General features: G+C 49.5%; 1 long non-coding RNA gene across 1 annotated transcript in view; it reads right to left on the reverse strand.

Annotated features, from left to right (window-relative positions):
- Positions 1-23577, reverse strand: part of LOC144888350 (uncharacterized) — a 112671-nt gene extending 89094 nt beyond the window's left edge. Inside the window, exon 1 of the long non-coding RNA XR_013620941.1 lies at positions 23341-23577. This is a non-coding gene — a long non-coding RNA (uncharacterized LOC144888350). The remainder of the gene's footprint in view (positions 1-23340) is intronic.
- Between the last annotated feature and the right edge of the window lie 406 nt (positions 23578-23983).

Below are 23983 nucleotides of genomic sequence, written 5' to 3' on the forward strand. Positions count from 1 at the left end.
ATTTGACCCAATTGAACACTGGCCCCAGGACAGGATCCTCCTGCTGGGCCGTGCTCCATGCCAAAGTTCCGAATTCCTCATCTGCGGTTAGTGGCAAAATTGGCCCTCTCACCCGGGTTGCCCGGACAACGAGGGTCGGGTCCGAATCGCCCAATTGTTCCCTCTCCTCGTGTCTCGCACAAAATTTGCAGTTTTCCCCCAGACAAGGACGCCGAGAGAGTGCGTCCGCATTACCATGGGCCTTCCCGGCCCTATGGGCCACATCAAAATCGTACTGCTGCAACTTTTCCAACCACCTTGCAATTTGGCCCTCCGGTTCCTTGAACCGAAGGAGCCATTGCAAGGAGGAATGGTCAGTTCTAACCAAAAATTTCCGCCCGTACAAGTACGGGTGGAAATGGTTCATGGCAGCCAGCATAGCCAATAACTCTTTGCGAGTGACGCAATAATTTCTCTCGGGTCTACTTAAGGCCCGACTATAATAACCAATCACTCTCTCCACGCCCTCCTGTGTCTGAGACAAAACTGCGCCCAATCCTTCCTGGCTCGCATCCGTGTCCAGGGTAAATGTCCCGTCACTAGTGGGGTAAGCTAGAAGGGGTGCGGATGTTAGACACCCCTTCAATTTTTGGAAGGCCTCGTGGCACTCCCGTGTCCAATTAAATCGCGTCCCCTTCTCCGTAAGCCGGTGGAGGGGACGGGCCAACTCCGCAAATTTCGCCACAAAGCGCCGGTAGTAGGAACAGAGTCCCAAAAATCCCCGCACCTCTTTGATGGTACGTGGTGCGGGCCACTCCTCTACCGCTTTAATTTTGTCTGGGTCCGTTTTTACCCCCTCGCGGCCAATCACGTGACCTAGATAGGCCACCTCTCTTGCAAACAAAGTGCACTTACTCGGGTTCAGCTTCAACCCTGCCTGTCTGAGGCACCCGAACACCTGGTCCAAATTAGCTACTGCCTGGGGGAACGTTTGGGCATGTACCAGGACGTCATCCAGGTACACCAGGCATGACTGCCATGGCATGCCGCCTAGTACATGCTCCATCAATCTTTCAAAGGTGGCGGGGGCGTTACACAAACCAAACGGCATCACAGTAAACTGATACAGTCCCTTACCTGTGGAAAATGCCGTTTTCTCCTTCCCTGCCCTATCCATCTCCACCTGCCAATACCCACTCTTGAGGTCCAAAGTTGTGAACCAATTTGAGCCCGCAACGGCATCGAGGGTGTCATCAATCCTTGGCAGGGGATATGAGTCCTTGAGTGTCACGTTGTTTAGCTGGCGATAGTCCACGCAGAACCGCGTGGTCCCATCCTTCTTTTTGACCAGCACAACAGGTGACATCCAAGGACTTCCCGAGGGCTCGATCACACCTGCGTCGAGCATTTTTTCAACCTGCTCGTCAGCTTCCGCCCTCTTGCTCCAAGGGAGCCGTCGGGCGGCCTGACGAATAGGCCGGGCCTCACCGGTGTGGATCTGATGTTTCACCAGGCCCGTACGTCCAATATCCTCGGTGGACAGGGAGAAGAGGTCCAAATGGGACCCAACCAGTTTGTGTAAGGCCTCCCTCTGGGTACCTCCCAACTCTACGCTGCTACGATTTACCATCTCGCAAATGGGATCGGGCCAATTCCTACTTGTTATTGAAGGCTCCCCCCGGGGTCGGCTCGGCTGGACGTTCTCGCCCCTCACTGTCGCGACTTCCTCAACTGGGGTGCAGCCAGCTACCCTCGTGCCCCTTACTATAGTGCGTGGTTCTGTACTCATATTTATTACTCGGACGGCCACTACCGGTCCGTCCGTTTTTACAAGGGTGCGGCCCACGATTAAACCCGGTATGGACTGCGCTGCCACCGGTTCCACCAGGCCGCAGGACTCCTGCCATGTTGGGCGAGCTGCCCACCGGGCCGGCACTATCGCCTCGGCCCTTGGGGGGATGGTCACGGCCTCGGAAGCCTCCAGCTCCGCTCTCTCGGCCGTGCTCACTCCCCCTAACGGCAGCTCTTCTACTCCCACCTGCAGGATCCCCCGGCACAAGTCGATTTTACAACCGCTGGCAGTCAACAGGTCCAACCCTATTAAACATGGGTCGCACACCTCCGCCACCCAAACATCTATCTCCCTCCTTACCGACCCTAACTTGAGGGTCACAGAACCACGCCCTATGATCGGGGCCGTTACCCCGGTAGCAAGCTGCAAACTATAATTTTGCAGGCGCTGGATCTTATCCCAGCCACCTGCGCTCGAATCAAGGACCACAGGGCTGATGATCGTGGCGCTAGCTCCTGTGTCCACTACGGCGTCTACCCCCACGCCGGCAATTTTGCATTTAATTGTCAGGCTACCGGTTCCAATTTGGCCACAATAAATGACCTGTTGCGTCAATGAGGGCTCTCCTCCATCCTCTGCTGCCGAACACCGCCCTACGTGCCCGACACCTTCTAGTTTCCCGGGGTCTGGCGGGGGGGTGTCTGGGGTCGGCTAACCCGCTCCCCCCTGGGCGGAGTTGAGGACCTCAACTGCCGGGGATCATCCCGGCGCGCGTTTCGACAGTGCCGCGCCAGGTGACCCAGGCGGTTGCAGGTATAGCACCTCACCTGATAAGGTGCTTGCCTCCGGAATTCCAAATTCCCCCCCCTGTAGGTCCGAATTGGATTACCCGCTCGTGGTCCACCGCGGGCCACCTCCGGGGCCGCCTGCCATGGTCCAGGTCCTGCCAGGCGCTGGTCCACCAGCCTCCGGACCATGCCCGCCAGGTCAGGACCCACGTCGTGGGCGGGCCCCCTAAGGGGTCCGCCCTCCATCGGGGGTCCCACCTGGCGGACCGCCATTGCGAGACGCTCGCCCCCCCGGGCCAGGGGCCTCGCTGCTTCCCAACGGGCCGCAGCGTCAGCCGCCTGGCTCAGAGTCTGCGGGCGCCACATGGCGAGCTGTTGCCGGAGCTCAATGTCCGGGAGGGCCTGGATAAAATGGTCCAGCGCCAGGCTTTCCCGGGAATCCGCTGCCATGCTAGCATGTGCGATCCCCACTGCGCGGCGAATGTCGTGGGCAAGTTCCCCGATGGCTTCCTGGGGCTTGCGCTTTCGCAGCGCGAGCTGAGCTTTAACAAGCTCGCTCTGCTGTTCTATGCCGAATCGATTAATTAGGGCGTCGCGGAGGGCTGGCAGGGTGAGAGCACCCGCTGGTAATGCCGTCAGCACCTCCGCCGCCGCGCCGCGCAATGCGGCCACCAGGTGTACTCCACCTTCGTCCTCACCCCAACCGTTGCCCTTACACACACAGTCGAACTGCGCCAGGTACGCGCGTAGATCACTCTTGCCGTCATACGGCGCGAGTGGGACCTTGTGGGACCACCTCGCATGCGAGTCGTTGCCCGCCTGCCGGACCCCGTGCGTCGCCCCTTGCGGGGTCAGCGCGGGGCCGAACCGGCCGGGCCCCCACAGTACATTACCCCCAAGGGGCTCTCGTGCCTCCCCGGTCCCTCCAACAACTACCCCTGTTGGTGTCGATGCATGGGTCACACCTCCGCAACCCGCTACCCATTCCATACCACCACAACCTTGCTCACCCACACCTCGCACCTCTTGTTCCATACCCTCCGGACCAGCCATACACCTCACTCGTGGCCTCTCACGAACATCCGGGTCTATCTCGACCCCCAAGCTTATTAAATCACCTGGCGCATCATACGCACGACCATATTGGTCACCACTTACACCGGGTCCTCTTTCTCTTCGCTTCTCCTCCATCACCTGCGAATCCCTCATCCGGTTAATGAGCACATCATCACGATCCGAACACAGACTTTGGACCAATTCTTTTACTTCCTCCTTTATCTCTTTCTTATCCTCTCTCCGTCGCTTCTTAATTTCGCTCACCCCTTCTTCCACTTCTTCTAATTTCTGCTTCACCTCCTTCATCTCTTCGTGCGCCCCTTTAAGTTCTTCCTCTAACTCCACTTTATTTTTTTCTATGTGCTCCCGCACCTCCCGCTCTTTAACCTCCATCACCTCTACCACCTTGTCCATTTTCCTCGTCAGGTCCTCATGTACCGTCTGACACTCTTTTTTAATTACCCCTACGTCCTTTTTCATCTCCTTCTGTGTCGATTTTAAACCCTCTATTACCGCTGTGTTCTTCTTTACCTGGTCCCCCAACTCCTTTTGTCCCACTGTCAGTTGTTCTACTCCCAGCGTCAACTCCTCTATACCCCCTTGCAATTTTACAGTCCCCTTTCTCACCTCCTTCTCCATGCGCTCCTTACAGTGCCTCACCTCCTCGCGCACTCCTCCGACCTCCTCACTCACTCCTCTTCTGATCTCCTCTCCCATCACTTGCATCTCCTGCCCAGATGCCACCCTCATCTGCTCCATTTCCTCCCTGTGAGCATCCAGTTTGGTTTCTACCCCCATTCTGACCCCCTCTATCTGCTGCCCCATTTGGTTAACTTCCCTTTCCGCTTGGTCCCTCATGTCCCTCAATTTGCCTTCCATACTGTTTTCTAACCCCTCTAACCCCTTTTGCATCCCTTCCATTTGATTCTCTTGAGCGGCCATTCTGTTTTCTACCCCCATTAACCCCTCCTGTATTTCCCCTAATCTATTGTCTAATCCCTCAAATTTGTTGTCTAGTCCCTCAAATTTGTTTCCTAATCCCTCTATTCTACTCCCTAACCCTCCGATCTGGGCCCCCATGTCCTCCTTCAATTTCTCGCTATTGGACCCCATCTTTTGTTCTAACCGTTGGCTATTGGCCCCCATGTCCTCCCTCAATTTCTCGCTATTCTGGGCCAACAGGGCCCCTATTTGCGCCATGAGGACCTGCATGTCCATCGGCGGCACGGGTACCGCTACCGCAATCCCATGCGCGGCGCCGACCTGTTGTTCGCACTCCTCTTCCCCATGCCTAGCGCCGCCATTTTGCGAACCTGCCGCCCTCACTGCTTCGCTCTCCTCACGTCCCTCAATTTGGTCCTGGACCGACCCTGCCTCACTCTCCCCTACCGGACCCCAGCTGTCTTGGTCTGCCATAGCGCGACTTTCAAAATTCGGGTTTTTATTTCCGTATAACAAAATCAAATTTCGCCGTTATAATTTCGCGCGGGAAACGCGCTCCGAATCGATTCTAATTGTTACAAATTTGGGCCTAATAAATTTAGTCCCGGGTTCGAATTCCACTCCTCGACACCAATTGTTACAGACGTGGCTTAGATGTTATTTACCGAGCGGTTTGGTATGACCACGTCTGCAAAAGTTACCCGATTATACCCGAACGTTGACTAATCGCGCTACGCTAGGTCAATGAAGGAAAAGACACACAGCTGGGATTCAAATGACACGACACCAGGGTTCAGTTCTCAAGACCTCCGGAGGAGGTTATATTGTTACGGAAGGTTAGATTACAACTACAAGAGGGACAGCATAGTAAGATAAGCACTTAGACACACTCTTATATTATTCCCAACAGACGACAGATAAACGGGACAAAAGGCTGACTCACACGGGGATTGATTGCAAGGAAAGCGGGTATCGATGGCTCAAGGTGCACTCTTGGCTCAAGGACAGGGTCGACCCGGTCCGGTCCAGAGATGCGGGAGGTTTCACAGCGCTCGAGGTGGCGTCTTGTCGTCTCAAGCTGGGGGCGCATCTGACCTCACATCCGGTGAGTCGCTTCGTATATCCGGCGGGGAGTGACACGCCCTCGGCTCGTTAGCTCCGCCTCGTGGAATCGGCACGTCGCCTCTCATTGGGTGCGTGCGGGGGGGGGGGGTTACCGGCTCCGCCCTTGACGGGGGACTGACAAGGAGCCCCTTCGTGGTAACCCCGTGGAGCGCATGGTCCGGAGCGCATTGTCAATGGCGGCTAACCGAGCCGGTGTGATGACGCACACTCCCCCGCGCAGCGTCGTTGTTGTTGTAATTGTTGTTGTAGTTGTAGTTGTAGTTGTTGTTGTTGTTGTTGTTTGGGGAAGAAGATGGAAGGAGGTATGGGAAAGGTCCTAAACTCACTACTGGTGCCATATAATCACATTCTGGTGCAACGAAGAGTCATAATTAATGGAAACGAGTCCTTAACTGACATAGACTAAGAATAACTAGCAAGATGTCCGAAAGTTGTCTACGTGTGATGCGGTGGACCTGGGCACGACATTTAATGGGGGAAAAAGGGGAAGGTCGGCTCTACTGATTGTTGTTTACAGACAATGGGACTAGGGAATGGGGGATTGGGGATAGTTGGGGAGTATTGGGGAAATAGGGGAATATTTACAAGCGGATATGGAGGCCAAATTCCATATTCGCAACAATATATATATATATATATATATCTGAAAGCTATATATATATATATACAGCCACGTGAAAAGTAAGTACACCTCATGTAAAGTTTTGACTTTTTCAACATATTTCAACATACAGCTATTTGATCTTCATTTCAACAATATTGATAGATAAAGGTGATATAATATAACAAATATCATGAACCATTTACATTTTTAGTCCATTGTATAATATAAATATAAATAAATGCAAATTTCACATGTGGAAAAAGTAAGTACAACCTTGGCTCTAATAGGTGGTATTGTCCCCTTTGGCAGAAACAACCTCAAGTAGGCGTTTCTTATAACTGTCTACTAGTCTCTGACATCGACTGGGAGAAATTTTTGCCCACTGTTCCATGCAGAATTCTTTCTGCTGTGCGATGTTTGAGGGGTTTCTTGCATGCACAGCTCGTTTCAAATCCCCCCACAACATCTCGATGGAATTTAGATCCGGGCTTTGACTTGGCCATTCCAGAACCCTCCATTTCTTTTTTTCAGCCATTCCTTGTTGGATTTACTAGTACTAGGGCATGCCCGTACTATATATATATCTAAAATTATATCCCCCCCCTCTATTTACATGAAATGGTTTGGTCCATTCGCAAAGCCAAAGCGAACGGCTTGCGAGTACGGTGACAATCCCCCCCCTCTATTTACATGAAATGGTTTGGTCCAAAGCGAACGGCTTGCGAGTACGGTGACAATCCCCCCCCCTCTATTTACATGAAATGGTTTGGTCCAAAGCGAACGGCTTGCGGAGTTTGGTAAAGAAATCGCCATAGCTCGGTAACTACTTGTCCGATTAATATGAAACCTTGAAAAGGCACATCCTCAGGTCCCCAGCAATATACCTGGCAAGTTTCAAGTATATCGGACCCGTGGTTGTCGAGAAACAGCGGTCACAGACACACAAACACACAAACACACAGACACACAGACACACAGAGATTACTGGAATTATAGATAGATGTTTAGGGTCATTGTCATGTTGCAAGGTCCACGTTCGGTTGAGCTTCAACTTTCTGACAGATGGCCTCACATTATCCTCAAGCACCCTCTGGTACAATGAAGAATTCATAGTGGATTCTATGATGGTGAGCTGCTCAGGCCCTGATGCAGCAAAGCTGCCCCAAACCACAAAGCTGCCCCAAACCACAATATTTCCACCACCATGCTTTACAGTTGGTATCAGGTTTTTGTGGTCAAATGCCTTCTTTGGTTTTCGCCAAACATGTCTTCTGGTACTGTGGCCAAATAGCTCTACCTTTGACTCATTTGTCCAGAGCACATTGTTCCAGAAGTGCTGGTCTTTGCTGAGGTGTTCATTGGCAAAGTTTATTCTTGCCCTGATGTTCTTTCTGGACAGCAAGGGTTTCCTCCTGGCACACCTCCCATGTAGCTCAAATGTGTGCAGCCTCTTTCTAATGGTCGACTTGTGCACTTTGACATCAACAGTGGCAAGAGCTACCTGTAGGTCCCGTGATGACATTCTGGGGTTCTTAGAGACTTCTTTCAGCATCTTGCAGTCTGCTCTCGTGCTGAACTTGCTGGGGCGGCCTGGCCTGAACAAGTTGGCAGTTGTTTGGAATCTTCTCCACTTGTAGATGATCTTCCGGACAGTTGAATTATTGATTTCAAATTGTTTGGAGATCTTTTTAAATCCCTTCCCAGACTCGTAGGCATCTATAACCTTCTTTCTGAAGGCCTCAGAGAGCTCTTTTGATCTAGGCATGGTGACACCGCACACTTTTTTTTTCTTCTTTTTTTTGTATACAGTGTCGATGTTCGTGAAAGAGCAAACTAAACTAAATGTCTGAGGTTTAAATAAGACAGGTTCCTCCAAGATCCTCTCTAACGATGTTCTAATCATTTGCACCTGAGCTGGTGCACCTGATTCTAATTTTAGGTATTTGAAGTAGTGATAAATGTAGGGGTGTACTTACTTTTTACACATGCGAAATTTGCATTTATGTTTATTTAAATTATACAATGGACTACAAAATGTAAATTTTTCATGATATTTGTTATATTATATCACCTTTATCTATCAATATTGTTGAAATGAAGATCAAATAGCTGTATGTTGAAATATGTTGAAAAAGTCAAAACTTTCCACGGGGTGTACTTACTTTTTCACGTGACTGTATATATGTATACATATACAGACTTGGCATTTAATATGGAATATTTTTTTTGTGGGGGTGAACTTACTTTTCAAGTTGACTTCGAACCAAAAGTTCATTGGAATTATGTTGAAATTATTCTAGACTAGCAGAAGTACCCGGCATTGCCGGGCGGGGGAGGGTAGGGGAGGGGAACGGGGGGGAGGGGGAAATGGAGGGGGAGGGGGGGAGGGGGAAGAGGGAGGGGGAGGGGGAGGGGGGAAAGGGAGGGGGGAGGGGGAAAAGGGAGGGGGAGGGGAGAAGTGGAGGGGGAAAAGGGAGGGGGAGGGGAGAAGGGGAGGGGGGAGGGGGAGGGGGAGGGGGAGGAGAGGGGAGGGGGTAGGGTGGAGGGGTTAGGGTGGAGGGGGAAGGGAGGGGGAGGACGGAGGGGGGAGGGGGAAGGGGGGAGGGAAGGGGAAGGGGGAAGGGGGAGGGAAGGGGAGGGCCAGTCAACAATGACGTTGCAGTTCTCATGGTCGGAGAGCAGCACAACAATCGCGACATAGTCCTGCATATTCCCAACAGCACGAAGCGGATTTTGGAGACTCACCGATCCTGTGACGTCCTCCAGTACCGGCGTTGCCGGGCGGGGGAAGGGAGACCCGTACATTCCCAACCCGTACATTCGCCCTCTCGACTCAAGCTCACTCGGACAAAAGCCTCGCACAAATTACACCGTGAAGGCCCAATGGTGATGTCTATGCCACAAATCACGGGCGCACTGAATTGAAAATATATAGAACGTTCATACTCCGTAAAAAGTGAAGCCCCCGTGTCGCCATCTTGGTCAGCACGACTCGACCAACTCGCTTCGCGGATCTCGTTTTGTGCGGCAATAAACTGCTCCAATCGGTTACGGAAGGGTTGTGGAAAGACGTTTCACAGTTGTTTCAAAGACATTTAATTCATATCGCACAAAATCGATACAAAACACGATCGCATAAAAGGTGAAAAAACGTGTGACGTGTGACGGGATGGAACATCACGTGATCGCTCTGAGCGAATCAGTCTGGCGGCATGAATGGACCATCACGTGATCGCTCTGAGCGAATCAGCGAGCTGCTTTGGAACCGGCTGAGATTAGCGGGTACTTCGCTGAAATGCGCTGAGGTAAATATGAATAAAAAATATTGGATCTCGTCAAATATGGGCTCGGCCATGTTCGTCCCAGGCTCAATGGCTATGTCTATGCCAAATATCAAGCACGTGTGCCTCTCCGTTTAGGAGTCTATTGGTAACATTACACACACACACACACACACACACAAACTGTGTTTTATAGATATAGATTTTGTTAATGTGACCTTTAAAATGTAATGTAATGTGACTTTTCGCACTTGTGGTCGTGTTGCAAAACCACTTTCCACACTGTGCTAGTGATGCAAAACCACTTTCCACACTTGTGCTAGTGATCTCGCGAGATCTTGGAGACGGTGGCAGGGATTCTCGAAGCTCCACACGGTCTCCACGTTTTCAAAGTTAAGTCTGTTCACAATTGTATTTTGTCGAAACTGTATTTATCTTTCGGTGTGTGAAGTTATAGTGTGCACCTTGGAAGTTTCTCGGTGTTTATCTTTCAGAAATTAATCGTCTGTTTGCCGCGTCGCGAGCAAGGCCTTTGCCGCGTCGCGAGCGATTTGAAATCGAAGTTAAGTAATTGTTCCCATTTGTATTTTCGTTATAACTGTATTTATTTTATGGTGTATGTACGTATATTGTGTCCCGACGAAGATTTTCGGTGCAAATCTTTCATACCTGTATTGAAAATCATGTTAATTCGTGTCGTGTCTTGAGGCCTTGTACAGTGTACACTGTACAACCTTGAGGCTTTGTTTTTCTCTCAGCGGTCCGTCGTTTGTGATCCAATAACTTTCGTTCTCTGTTTTCCCAGTCTTTTCACCCCATCGCCTACTTCCTTGTGTAAATCTCAACTAAAAAAACAACAAAATAAAAACATTTCCTTCTCTGTTCTCATTCGTTTATTCATTCTTATTCGTTCGTTCGTTCTTCGACCATGTGTTTCTCCCCCATTTCCCCAGATAGTTTTCACTGTTATTAACCTTCAATGTTTACACTTTCCCCTCACGTTATGTATTCCGTCATATATTATAACACCTTTTTCTTCTTCTTCTTTAAAAGGCTGCTTTCGACTTGTTCACCAAATCTATTCATCCAAAAAAAAAATTATATCTCCTATAGTGCCTTTTTTCTACATTCCCTAAACTCTCCTGCACTCCATCCTCCATCCAGCGTCCTTAAACGTATTTTTAACTCGAAGGTCACAAGAAACTCATTTTGCAATAAATGTTCGTTTCCCATTAATCGTACACTTTCTAAAATCAAATCCCACCCCTCCCCTCCAAATCTTCCCCATAACCCCTCCCCTCCAAATCATCCCCATCACCCCTCCCCTCCAAATCTTCCCCATCACCCATCCCTTTCAAATCTTCCCCCTTTCCCCTCCCCTCCTAATCCTCCCTATCACCCATCCCTTTCAAATCTCCCCCCTTGCCCCCTCCCTCCTAAACTACCCCCTCACCCCTCCCCTCAAAGACTCCCCCTCGCCCCTCCCCTCCTAGACTCCTCCCTCACCCCTCCCCTCCAAATCTCCCCCATATCCCATCCCTTTCAAATCCCTCCCCTTGTCCCTTCCCTCCCAAACTCCCCCCTCGCACCTCCCCTTCAAATCTCCCCACCCTCATTTCTTCTCAATTTCCCCCCTCTCACTCCCTCTCCTCAAAGCGTCCTCCCCGCTTCTTCCCCCTTCCAACTCTCACCTCCATCTCCCCCAACCTTCTGCCTCGCTCTTCCCCCTCCTCAAATAACACCTCATTGTGCCTCACCCAATCTCCATCAAACCTTTTGTCCGCCCCATCCTTCCCTTTCTCAGAGCTATTCTGAAATCTCTGACACACCTTCAACAGCTCTCCCTACCTCTTCCACCTCTTCCACATCTTACCCTACCCCTCCTCCCCCCTGTTCTGTATCCGATGCTCCCCCTTCCTCTTCATTAACGGTATGGACCTCAAACATCCGGGGCCTTCGTTCAAACTTAACTGATCTCTCCATACAGGTTGCTTCTGTCAAACCAGACGTGATCTGCTTAACAGAAACTTTCCTCCTTCATGATGTCTCTGATTCCTTAGTATCTTTCCCGGGTTACTCCCTCCTCCGGTATGATAGATTTGAGCCTCGTCCTGGAGGCGGGGTTGCTATCTTTATCAAAAACTCTCTTCCTCACTCGCCCTGCACTGCACTCTCTCCACCTCACCCCCAGGAATACCTCTGGCTACGGCTTCCCCTTCGCTCCCACCTCTTGTTCATATGTGTGTTGTACCGTCCACCAAACAGTGATGACTCCCATCTACATCTCGCTGTCTGATAATATGGACCAACTTCTATCTACTCATCCCAACTCTCTCTTCCTCATATGTGGTGATTTCAACTGTCATCATGCCAGTTGGCTGGGTGTGGGTACCTCTCTCACCAGCCATGGCTCCTCAGCAAAGGACTTCTGCGACTCACTTGGACTGACACAATCTGTCAATTTCCCGACCCGGATCTCAGTCAACGGAGCATCTTCTCTTCTGGACTTGGTTATGACTAACTTCCCTGAAAATGTCTGCTGCTCTTCTTCTGCTCCAATCGGATCATCTGATCATGTCCTTGTTAAAGAGGACATCTCTCTGACCATCCTCATGGAGCCTGCTCAGCGTCGACGAGTCTGGCATTTCACTCAGGCCAACTGGCACGGTCTTCAAGCAGCCATCAATCATCTGGACTGGTCTCCCATCTCTAACACCTCTGACATCAACTCATCCTGGGAATTCTTCCAAAGTAAATTGCTCTCTCTCATGCACAGATTTATCCCATCTCGTCTTCAGTTGTCGTACCCTGCCTCCCGTCCATGGTACATGGAATCTTGTGGTGAGGCTGTTGCCCAGAAACAACTTGCCTTCGTCTCCTGGAAAGCAAATCCAACGGAAGGAAATCTCATTTCCTTTCACAAAGCCCGAAACAAGTGTGTGTCCACCCTCAGGAGAGCCAGGAAACAATATCTCTCTGTTCTCAAGACCGAACTCTCTTATCTGTCTCCCTCTTCCAAATCCTGGTGGCGTCTGGTCAAATCCGTTTCTGGTGTTTGTTCCCCCTCCATCCCCTCCCTTACCTCAAACAGCAACACAGCTGACTCCGCACGTGAAAAAGCTGAATGCCTCAACTCTGTGTTTGCCTCTAAATCTTGTGTCCCAAACCCATCCCTCTCTGTACCCACCATACCCAGTCGTACCCAGCTGCTCCTGGACTCCGTGTCCTTTCCTCCTGACAAGGTGGAAAAGTTTTTGTCAACCCTCGACTCTGATTCTGCAACTGGACCCGACGGCATCAGCCCACGGGTCCTAAAATCCTGCTCTTCCGCTCTTTCCCTCCCTCTCTCTGTTCTCTTCACCCTCTCTTTTGCTCAAGGTCAACTGCCATCTGCTTGAAAATCAGGCAACATCACCACTTTGCACAAAAAAGGTGCAAAAACAGATCCTAGCAACTACAGACCAATCAGCCTTCTCCCAATTATCAGCAAAGTCATGGAATCCATCATTGCTTCGGATATGAAATCTTTCCTCTTCTCCAATGGCTTGATCTCTGATCATCAATTTGGTTTCAGACCAGGTCACTCTACTCTGGACATGCTGTTTCTGCTGTCTCAACAATGGATGGAGGTCCTCAATGCCAAACAGGAAATTAGAGCTGTCTCCCTCAACATATCACGTGCCTTCGATACGGTCTGGCACCCCGCTCTGCTCACCAATCTCTCCTCCTTTGGTATCCATGGAAATCTCCACGCATGGCTGGCGGACTTCCTCTCTAGTCATCGTCAACATGTGGCCCTGAATGGGTTTCTCTCATCTCCTCTTCCTGTTCAGGCTGGAGTTCCCCAAGGCAGTGTTCTGGGCCCTGTGCTTTTTCTGGTCGTCATCAATGATCTCTCTGACTCTCTTGAAAATCCTCTCTATCTCTTTGCTGATGACTCCACTCTCTGCCGCTCCATTCCTCTTCCCTCAGATCGGCAGTCTGCAGCCTCCTCACTCTCTGAAGACTTGGACAAAATCACATTCTGGTCAAACAAGTGGAACATGTCTTTCAATCCTGACAAATCTCACACTCTTACTATGTCTCTCTGAAAAGATCGACTGGACAACCCTCCCATCTATACACAAAGAATTAAGTTAAGCTCCCCCCCCGTTTTTTTACAACCTCGCACATTACAAGTTTGTTGTCGTCAAAACAGTGTAATATACCCATGATATTGCTATATTTTCTGGAGTAGTGATATTATGGTCACATAAAAACATAACAATCATGCCGTTTTCAATATTTTATTCTGAATAATTTAAGGTGAAATTTTTTGGGAATTTTAGGCATATTTTCACCTCAATTTAAGTATGGAGCTATAGGTCCATCACGGACAGTGTGGATGACGTTTATGTTTTCTAACGTACAGTCATTGTTCTGAGAAGACCTCTAGCGATCTTTGCGTCAATAACGTGTGTAGGACCCACGTGATCGGATCACTGACTCAACCAATCACTTTTTTTCACTTTGATCACTCAATTTCATCAATGGATAATTGCTAATGTCATACCAATCATTATTTGATCTCACATACCTTAGAATATATGCCAATGTATACATATACACAAAGAATATATATTAGGGGGTGCTTACCTTAATTCGTTGTGTAGGGGTGCTTAACTTAATTCTTTGTGTATACTTTCTCAACAATCCTCTCCAAGAAGTTCTGTCGCTCAAGCTTTTGGGTCTCACTATCTGCCATGATCTTTCTTGGGAAAACCACATTTCCAAGCTGGCCTCCAAAGCCAGTCGCCGACTGGGCATCCTCCGTCGTGCGAAGTCCTTCCTCGGCCTACCTGAGCTCCTCACCACATACAAGGCTTTCATCCACAGCTCAATGGAATACTGTTCTCCCCTATGGGCCGGTGCTCCTGCCTCACACCTAGCTCGGCTTCACGCTGTTGAAACCAAAGCTTTCAGAATTATTGGAATCTCCCGCGATGAAGCTATCTCTGAGGGCCTTTCACTCACTCACCACAGGCAGGTAGGTGGTCTTTCTGTCTTCTACCGACTCCTCTCCGGCCTTGCACCCCCAGCTCTCTCTGTGCTCTGTCCCCCAAATATTCCTACAGGTCGCACAAGATCTGCCAGCAACCCTCTGATGGTTAAACTGCCGAAATCTCGGCTCTCTGCTCACCTTCACTCTTTCATTTCTCTTTTCTCCCGCCTCTGGAACAAACTCCCTCACTCCTTTCAATCCCACTCCTCCCTCCAGGTCTTTAAAACAGCTGTTCACCACCATCTCTTATCTTCCCCCATCCAAAACCTTGATCTTTTCTACCCTCGCTAATTCACCCCAGATCCACCTTGTTTGAAATTCCAACTTCTTTCCTGGAAGTCCTGGCAGTGTCCATATGTTTTATACCTCTCCCATCTCCCTCCCCTTCCCATGCCCCCCGCCCAAAGCCCTCGCCCTCTCTCAGATCTCTCGATGTCTCCATGTCTCTCGGTCCCTGCTCTCAAATGTTGTGTTTGTGTCCTTCCCCCTCTCTCCCCATCTTGTCTACCGCTCCCGATGTTATATGTTTTATGTGTCGGTTTGTCTTTCTGTGTGATTAATGTTCGCTCTTTCACGAGCCTCGATCTTGTATACAAAAAAAAAGAAAAAAGGGGGAAAAAAAAGAAACAAAAACCACATTTGACATTTCGAAGCAAATAAATGGATCCTTGAAAGTGATGGAAACTGATATTGAACTCAATTCACGGACAGTACTGTGTTAAACTTCTGTAGGTTTTCCAGAAGTATTTCTTTATTTTGCACATTAGCGAAAAAATTTTTAAACAAAAACATAAGTTAAATTACAACTGGGATTACGGACAGTAAAATTACAGTTCAGTACGTCGTGTAACCCCCACGAGCATTCAGGAGAGCACATACATGTTGAGGCATGCTGTTCACGAGATTGCCAAGGTTTGGACAGGAATCGCTTGCCATGCAGTGACAATAGCCTGCTGCAATTCACGCACAGAGGTAGGCTGTTGGTCCAAGTTGTCGATTTGACGCGTTAATTCTGTTTCAAGTTCTCTATCGGATTCATATCCGGGGACATGGCAGGCCACTCCATATGCTCTACACCATGGTCAGCAAGAAAGTGTTGGATCATGCGAGCACGATGAGGCCATGCATTGTTATCTTGGAAGACAAAGTTTCCTCGAAAGGCTACACGGGCAAATGGAAGCAATGTTTCTTCCAGAATGGCCCTGTACTTGAACTGGTTCAGGTTTCCATTCAGAACAACCAGGTCCATTTTGCCCCCTGCATGAAAAGCAGCCCAAACGGTCACCCCACCACCTCTAGCTTGGACTCTTGGCACTATACAATCTTCGTTGTAGGCTTCATGCACTTGTCTGCGCACTCGGACGTGGCCATCTTGACGATAGACCAGAAATCTAGACTCGTCACTGAAGATCAGGTGATTCCAGTGTCCTGGCTGCCATTGACGGTGCTCTCTGGCCCACTGCAATCAGCGCTGGCGGTGTTGTCTTGTCAGGCGTGGCTTTCTCAGGGGACGCCTGGCACGATAGCTTGCTTGAACCAGTCGTTGGTTGACTAGCCTTCTGGATGCAGGCACATTTGTCAGTTGCTGCCACTCAGCCCTAAGCCGATTAGCTGACTTGGTACGGCCATTGCGGACTAACCGGTGCAGCTGGCGATCATCCCTCCTTGTGGTTCTGCGGGGACGTCCTGGCCTCGATATTGGAGGAGGGACACCCCTCTGAGCATTTCGTTTCGGGATCTTTGACACCTGACCTTGAGTGATGCCATACTGACGAGCAATAGCACACTGTTTCATGCCAGAATTTCGTAAATCCACCACTCCATGACAAACAGCATTGTCGAGTTGACGGACCATCTCCAGAGGAAGCGGCATTAACTTTTGTAGACGTGCAGCAGTTGTTTTCCACTAATACAGAACGCAACAACCCTTATTTACCCGATTGTGAAGCCAATCGTCAAATGTACCTGTCTGTACATTTTGTCACGCCACCTGTGATATAATCCTGTTATTGACTTCTTGCTGCGACAATCAGTGACATGGTTCTTTTAACAAAGAAATCACCGAAGCGTAAAAGAAACTCACCAGATTGATATTCTGAGTTCAGAAAGGAAACCCAAGTCAAGAAAAAAAAAATACTCCATATTAAATGCCAAGTCTGTATATATAATATATATATATATATATGTATATATTGTTACGGATCTCTACGTCGGCCTTCTTCCCCTTAAGAAGGGGGGATTAGTCCCCTTGTTCGTGACTGACCGACATGAGTCCTGACGCTGCACAGCTCCCTCCGAAGAGGCAGGGGCGCAACCCCGTTCGCGACCGTGGACAGATGTTAATTGCTGAGCGGTTTAGCAACCGCGGCACGAACTATTAACAAGTAACTAGACCCGATTCTTGTACGTTGGCCAAATCGTGCCACAGGTTTTCAATGGGGAAATCACTAAAGCGACCGGACGAGCATGAAGAAGAAGGACAAAGGTAGAAAATACAAATATAATTTATTACCAATATTTACAAGTCAAAAGAAACCAAGGAAGGAGGAAGAATACGAAAATAAAGACAGAAAGGAGTAAGGAGACAGTGCAAATATTAGCTTACCTATAAACAGTCTTACTTAACCCAGGACAAGACACACAAAACAAACGACAATCATACTCACACGAATGGGGAATGAAGGCAGGAACGAATGGCGGGAAGAAGAGGAGGGTTCAGCTGGAGCAGAGGAATGGCTGGACGGACGAGGAGGTGGGATCACGAGGCGGGAAGGATCCGGGTGGTTGGGATTATCGCGGCTCGACTTGGGCAGCCGCCGATCTCCTCAACCGTCTCTCGTACGGCGACGTTGCTTCGAGGCTGCAACTGCCGTCACCGCTCAAAGCTGCCGTGGTCAAAACTGCGAGGGTTCAAGCTCCGATGGTTCAAGCTGCGATCTCTGCCGCATCTGACGTGGGGGCGTTGTGTGACGGGTTCTCTCTCTGACGCATCTCTCTCGTGGGGCTCCTCTACTCATCTCTCGTATCTCATCTCATCTGAGGTGGGGGCATCCCGCCACGGGTTATATTGACCACACCCCAAAACCTTCATGAACCTCCCCGATCGTTCTCTTTCCGCCCTCTCAAGCCAAATCCCTCGTTCTTGGTTGGTTGTTCGGGGCTGGCTCACTCCTCCCCTCTATGACGAGGTGGAGACACGCCTTTCTTCTCCGAGACTACCTCGTGGCTAATGGAGTCTTGCGGCGAAGAACACAACCCCAAAGCAGCAGCGGCGAATTCCGCCTTGCTGGCAGGTTTTCGGAGGCCATGGGGATATTTCAGGGGATTCTACCTTATTTAAATTTGATGCAATGCAGTGTCAACTAGTGGGAACAGAGCCTTCAACTACATAGAATAAGGAGATAACTATTTAAGAGGGTATATGATTGGCTACGTGTATGTATATGGAGTAACTAGGAGGACGACTTATTACCTTTACACACGGAGGGTGATATTTACAACAATTCTCATTACACTTACAACAATACAAAAAAACAGGATTCTCAAATCCGCAACTATATATATATATATATATATATATATATATATATATATATATATATATATATATATATATATATATATATATATATGTATTGTTATGAATTTTGGGGTAGCCATATATAGATTCAGGTAGATCTGCATAGGTAGGTGCCCCGTTGATCGTGGGTAGAAATAACTACTTCGATGTACATAAGTCAGGGACCTGTTTAGCCCGAATGTCGGATTAAGTGTAAATTTGTCCCGATTATGAGGAATGGGGCGTGTTAACTAGAGTAGGGATTATCTTAATTCCCCTGTTCGTGAGACCTTGTGATTTATCCATTGTGCCTTATGGCACTACACCAATAGACACTAGGCAGGCTCATTAGTACACTAATAAATTCCCCCCCACAATAAAACGAACCGGAACCCACATGACGCACTTGGGTTCACAACCCTGACTTGTCAGACACACATCGCACAGGCAGGCCGGGAGCCACGCCCAGAAGGACTCACTATTGGGCGGGAGTCGACCAACCAAAGGCCAGGAGAAGGAGGGAGCCGTGACTGGTAGCCACGAAGCAAGAGGCTACCAGGCGATTGGGGAAAGAAGGAGGAGCAGTCAGCAGTGCGTCGGTTGGCCAGATACCATTGATGACGTCAAAGGGTGGACTGCGTGTGATAGGTGGAGAGCAAAGACAGTAGTTGTGGCCTGTGGGCATTGGAAAAGAGAGAGACAGATGACGTCACGAGGGGTTGATAAAAGGTGAAGAGAAACCGACATTTTCTCTCTCTCTCTCTCTCTCTCCCCGCTCTCTCTTGTTCTGGACCTTCTCCCTGTGCTGGACGTGGCCCTTGATCATTGACCTTGGACTCGTGCTTGTTGGACGACGACGGACGGTGGAGGGCTGACAAATCTCCTCCTCTGTGTTCACGTACGGGACCTCACGAGTGATCACGCGTGGATGCGCGGTTTGCCGCTGAGGTGTACGGAGGCCTAGCAGAGCGGGAACGGGTGGTTCCCGCCAACGACTGGGCGGTTCCCGCCAAGACCGGAGCCGCATGAAGACTGCGCGCTCGGGGTTGGACGATCGCTGCCAAGGCACCAATTGAGCTAAGCACACACACACACACCTTGTTATTTTTATTTATCTGTTCTGTGTCTGTGTTTAAGTCTGGTTTGGGGACGTCCAATTTAGGACATTATTTATTATCGCGCGTTTTATTTTGCATTAACGGCGTCCTGAATTAACTCCAGGTGGGTTGACTCAGCCTGTCATCCTTCCGAGGTCGGCAAATTGAGTACCAGTTCACTGGTAATTCCCTGTGTGCCGTAAGAGGCGACTAACAGGGTTGGCGGCAGGAAGGACATCCGGCCATAAAACATTGCTTCAAAAAGGGGACCAACGGTTCCCGAAAAAGGACAACCCCCGCTCTGCGGGGAAAATGGCCTCCAAAGGTGGTTTTCCTTTTACCGGCATCCGTGGCAATAAAGCCTTGTATTATTTTCACTGTACATTTTAAACCTGGGTTCCTGCTTGAGTTATTGTCGCAGGGTGAAGACATCAGCGAGGTCGTCTAGGTAAGTCGGTACTCTTCTTCCTCATTGCGTATCATTCGCCATCAATTTGAGTTCAACGCCTCTATTAACACTCGTTTCCATCCGTAGTGCTCCCGGTATTAACTGAAAGCAGTCACGTGATATATATATATATATATATATATATATAATATATATATATATATATATATATATATATATATATATATATATATATATATATATATATATATATATAAAAAAATATATATATAAATATATATATATATATATATATAAAAAAAAAAAAAAAAAATATATATATATATATATTGTTACAGACGTGGCTTAGATGTTATTTACCGAGCGGTTTGGTATGACCACGTCTGCACAAGTTACCCGATTATACCCGAACGTTGACTAATCGCGCTACGCTAGGTCAATGAAGGAAAAGACACACAGCTGGGATTCAAATGACACGACACCAGGGTTCAGTTCTCAAGACCTCCGGAGGAGGTTATATTGTTACGGAAGGTTAGATTACAACTACCAGAGGGACAGCATAGTAAGATAAGCACTTAGACACACTCTTATATTATTCCCAACAGACGACAGATAAACGGGACAAAAGGCTGACTCACACGGGGTTTGATGGCTAGGAAAGGCAGGATCGATGGCTCCAGGTGCACCTGGGCTCAAAGGTCAGAATCGACTCGGTCCGGTCCAGAGATGCGGGGAGGTATTCAGCGTTCGTACGTGGCAACTTCTCTCTCCAGGCTGGGGGCGCATCTGACGTCACATCCGGGGAGTCGCTTCGTATATCCGGCGGGGAGTGACACGCCCTCGGCTCGTTAGCTCCGCCTCGTGGAATCGGCACGTTGCTTCTCATTGGGTGCGTGCGGGGGGGTTTACCAGGCTCCGCCCTTGACGGGGGACTGACAAGGAGCCCCTTCGTGGTAACCCCGTGGAGCGCATGGTCCGGCGCGCATTGTCAATGGCGGCTAACCGAGCCGGTGTGATGACGCACACTCCCCCCGCGCAGCGTCGTTGTTGTTGTAATTGTTGTTGTAGTTGTAGTTGTAGTTGTAGTTGTTGTTTGGGGAAGAAGATGGAAGGAGGTATGGGAAAGGTCCTAAACTCACTACTGGTGCCATATAATCACATTCTGGTGCAACGAAGAGTCAGAATTAATGGAAAGGAGTCCTTAACTGACATAGACTAAGAATAACTAGCAAGATGTCCGAAAGTTGTCTACGTGAGATGCGGTGGACCTGGGCACGACATCTAATGGGGGAAAAAGGGGAAGGTCGGCTCTACTGATTGTTGTTTACAGACAATGGGACTAGGGAATGGGGGATTGGGGATAGTTGGGGAGTATTGGGGAAATAGGGGAATATTTACAAGCGGATATGGAGGCCAAATTCCATATTCGCAACATTGCACCCTTCTCTACCCTCGGGGCGTCCCGACCCGATAAATTTTTACCTACTTTAGTGTGGCACGCAATGTAGTTCCCTCTACTATTAACTCTACCCTGAGTGCGACAGTTTTACAGATATTCACAAATGAGTAAATATGTCCCACTGCGACGTTGCACCCTTCTCCTCACAGAAACACACCCACAGGATAACCGAATCCGGAAAGAATCCTCAAACTAAACATACAGCCGGTAGGGAGCATTATTTACACAAGACTACGCTGATTTTTACACTACGATCCAGGACCTGTTTTTGGAGGAACACATGCAGATGTTATGCATAGAGAGAGCACGCATGCTAGCATCGATACACCAACCCACGAGTGCTCTGTGGCCTACGGCCTTTAATAATGTGCAGAGCACCCCTTCCAAGCATCAAGCACCACCCCATCACACAGTGAGCACCATCCGGTGCACCAATAAAGTGTCTATAAATCACCGGTGGTGTCGCAGCCGGCCGATGTTCTGCCGCTGGTCTTGCCTTCGTGTGGTGCACTTGGCCTTCTTGCCTCTTTCAAAAAATAAAGAAAGGCGCCAACCGCGTCCATTTCTATATTGTGGCCTTCAGTGGTGTCAACTAAAAGTGGTTCACCTGCATGGCATAGGTGCCACGTTGACCCATAGGTCCATCCACGGGTGGTGCTTGGCCGCAAAAGAGCTGCGGTCCATGGTGGGTGGCCACAAACATTGCGGTCCATATGGTGTATCGATCCAAGCAGCAAGCAGCGAAAGTGCAGGCCCACAACTGCGTAGCCAGCACCTCTCTCTCCTCTCTCTCTACCCCAAAGCCAGATCCTCGGAGGTGGGAGACAAAAGAAAAGACAAGTGAGTAAGGTGGTAAGGGCGCAAAAGTGCACGCAATGTAAGATGATGCACACTGGGGGCACATGGGAACCAGGTGAGACAGGTACGTTTCTATCGTACGCCCCCCCCCCCCCCACCAGGTAACCTACATGGCCCCTCCCTTACCCCTTACTGTATCCACACAACACAACACTACCCATAAACATCTACTTTACAAATCAACAAACATCCCTACTGTCTTCCCCGTTCCTCCCATAAACCAAATTCGTCTTCTCTCCCTCCTAACCAATCAAATTTGCCATTTTCAACTCAACATCATAATTTGCCATCTCCAACTCAACATCATAATTTGCCATTACCAATTCATCATCAGTCCCTCCTAGGGAGGGAGAGATGGAATCACCCCAATGTCTCATCCACGTCGTGATGCGTCTCACAATCCACACAGCAATTTCATTTCCTGCAACAAAACAAAGAAAACACAGGTGTGGAGTCATCATCATCACCACAGGTAAGTGGCTGCGTATGGTGCGACAGGTTCATCAATCCTAACTATTTCCTAAATGACTTTAACAACTTTACACTACCCGGGGTCTTTCTCCGGCCAAACCATTGGCCCTCTTACACTATGGGTTCTAAAAACCAATTCCCATTGGCCAACTGTGGTGCTTTTCAATTTGGGGTCTCACTCCCCCGATTCATCTCCCGGTGCCCTCGCACAATTTCTGGGCTGTGGCGTGTACCTCTCCCAGTGGGTCTACCCACCTGCACACCTCCACCACTGCAGTTGCCTCCGAGCTTACCTGCTCCTTACTCTAACCTAACTACCTGGGGAAGGCCCTCTGGCGCTCTCCCCACTCAATGCCCTCTCTGGCACTGGGCTGCCCGATCCACACCCGGGATCCTCAGGCACCCACTCACAACTACCGGCTCCCAGAGCCCACCTGCGGCCTCACCTGGCCGACATCCTCACAGTGGTGGAGTGCCCAACCAACTACACACACTAACAGGCTACACGCCCAGCCATTTCCACAACACTAATGCACCCATTCACAACACCATTCTGCAACCGCACCACAGATGCCAATATCCAACCACAATTTACCTGTACCCTCTACCTAACACTTACACTACCCGCCCCGGGTACTCGTGAAAGGGGTCCACTCTTCCCCATCCACACCTTCGCACCATGCACACCACTCCGTACCACTTACTCCAACTCTCTCCACACACCTGTACTTGCACACCTGTGCTCTCACACCTGGTGCCACCTGCACCCTTCTCTCCCCAAGCGCATTCGCGCTGATCCACCACACTCACTACTCATCCATTGCTCCACACACCCGTCCAGTTGCACACCTGTGCAATCACACCTGTTCAATTGCACACCTGTGCAATCACACCTGTTCAATCCTCACACACACGGCATCATCTCAGCTAACTTCTCCCCTCTGAAACTTGCGCTTCCCAGTCGTCCCTTTAAACTATTGCGCTCCCACGTCATTATAATCCACACTAATCTACCTGCGTCCCCACTACAGGTATCAGTCACTAACTAAACTTAACGTCACCTAATGTCATCTTCTAGGGCCCTATCAATATAACCTAACCCACCCGGGCTAGTTTTCACTGCCATACACCTCATAATCTATTGCTCCTTTGCCCCACTATGGGAAGGATGGTGGACTTGCCATCCCACCACATCGGGGGTCTCTCACTACCAATTTTGCACATCAAATTTCAACAAATCAAAAATTTGCCAATCACTACCCATCATCTGCCAATCACTACTGCCAATCCCTTGCCAATCATCAAATTTTGTTTTTCTCTAATTTTGGGTCCAAAACACTAACCTCATCACCCAGTCTACTCACTAATACCTCTCGGTGCGCCAATTCCCGTCCAAAGCCCGGCTTTGTAAAGCCAAGCCATGAATGCGGGTTGTTCTGTGCCAGCGGCTGGACACGTCCCGCATTCGCTGCAGGGACGGGGGCTTACCCGGGCCGAGATCCCACGCATCACCTCGGCGTGG

The sequence above is a fragment of the Myxine glutinosa genome, chromosome 12 (assembly GCF_964187855.1).
Source record: "Myxine glutinosa chromosome 12, kmMyxGlut1.1, whole genome shotgun sequence".
Taxonomy (NCBI): Eukaryota; Metazoa; Chordata; class Myxini; order Myxiniformes; family Myxinidae; genus Myxine; species Myxine glutinosa.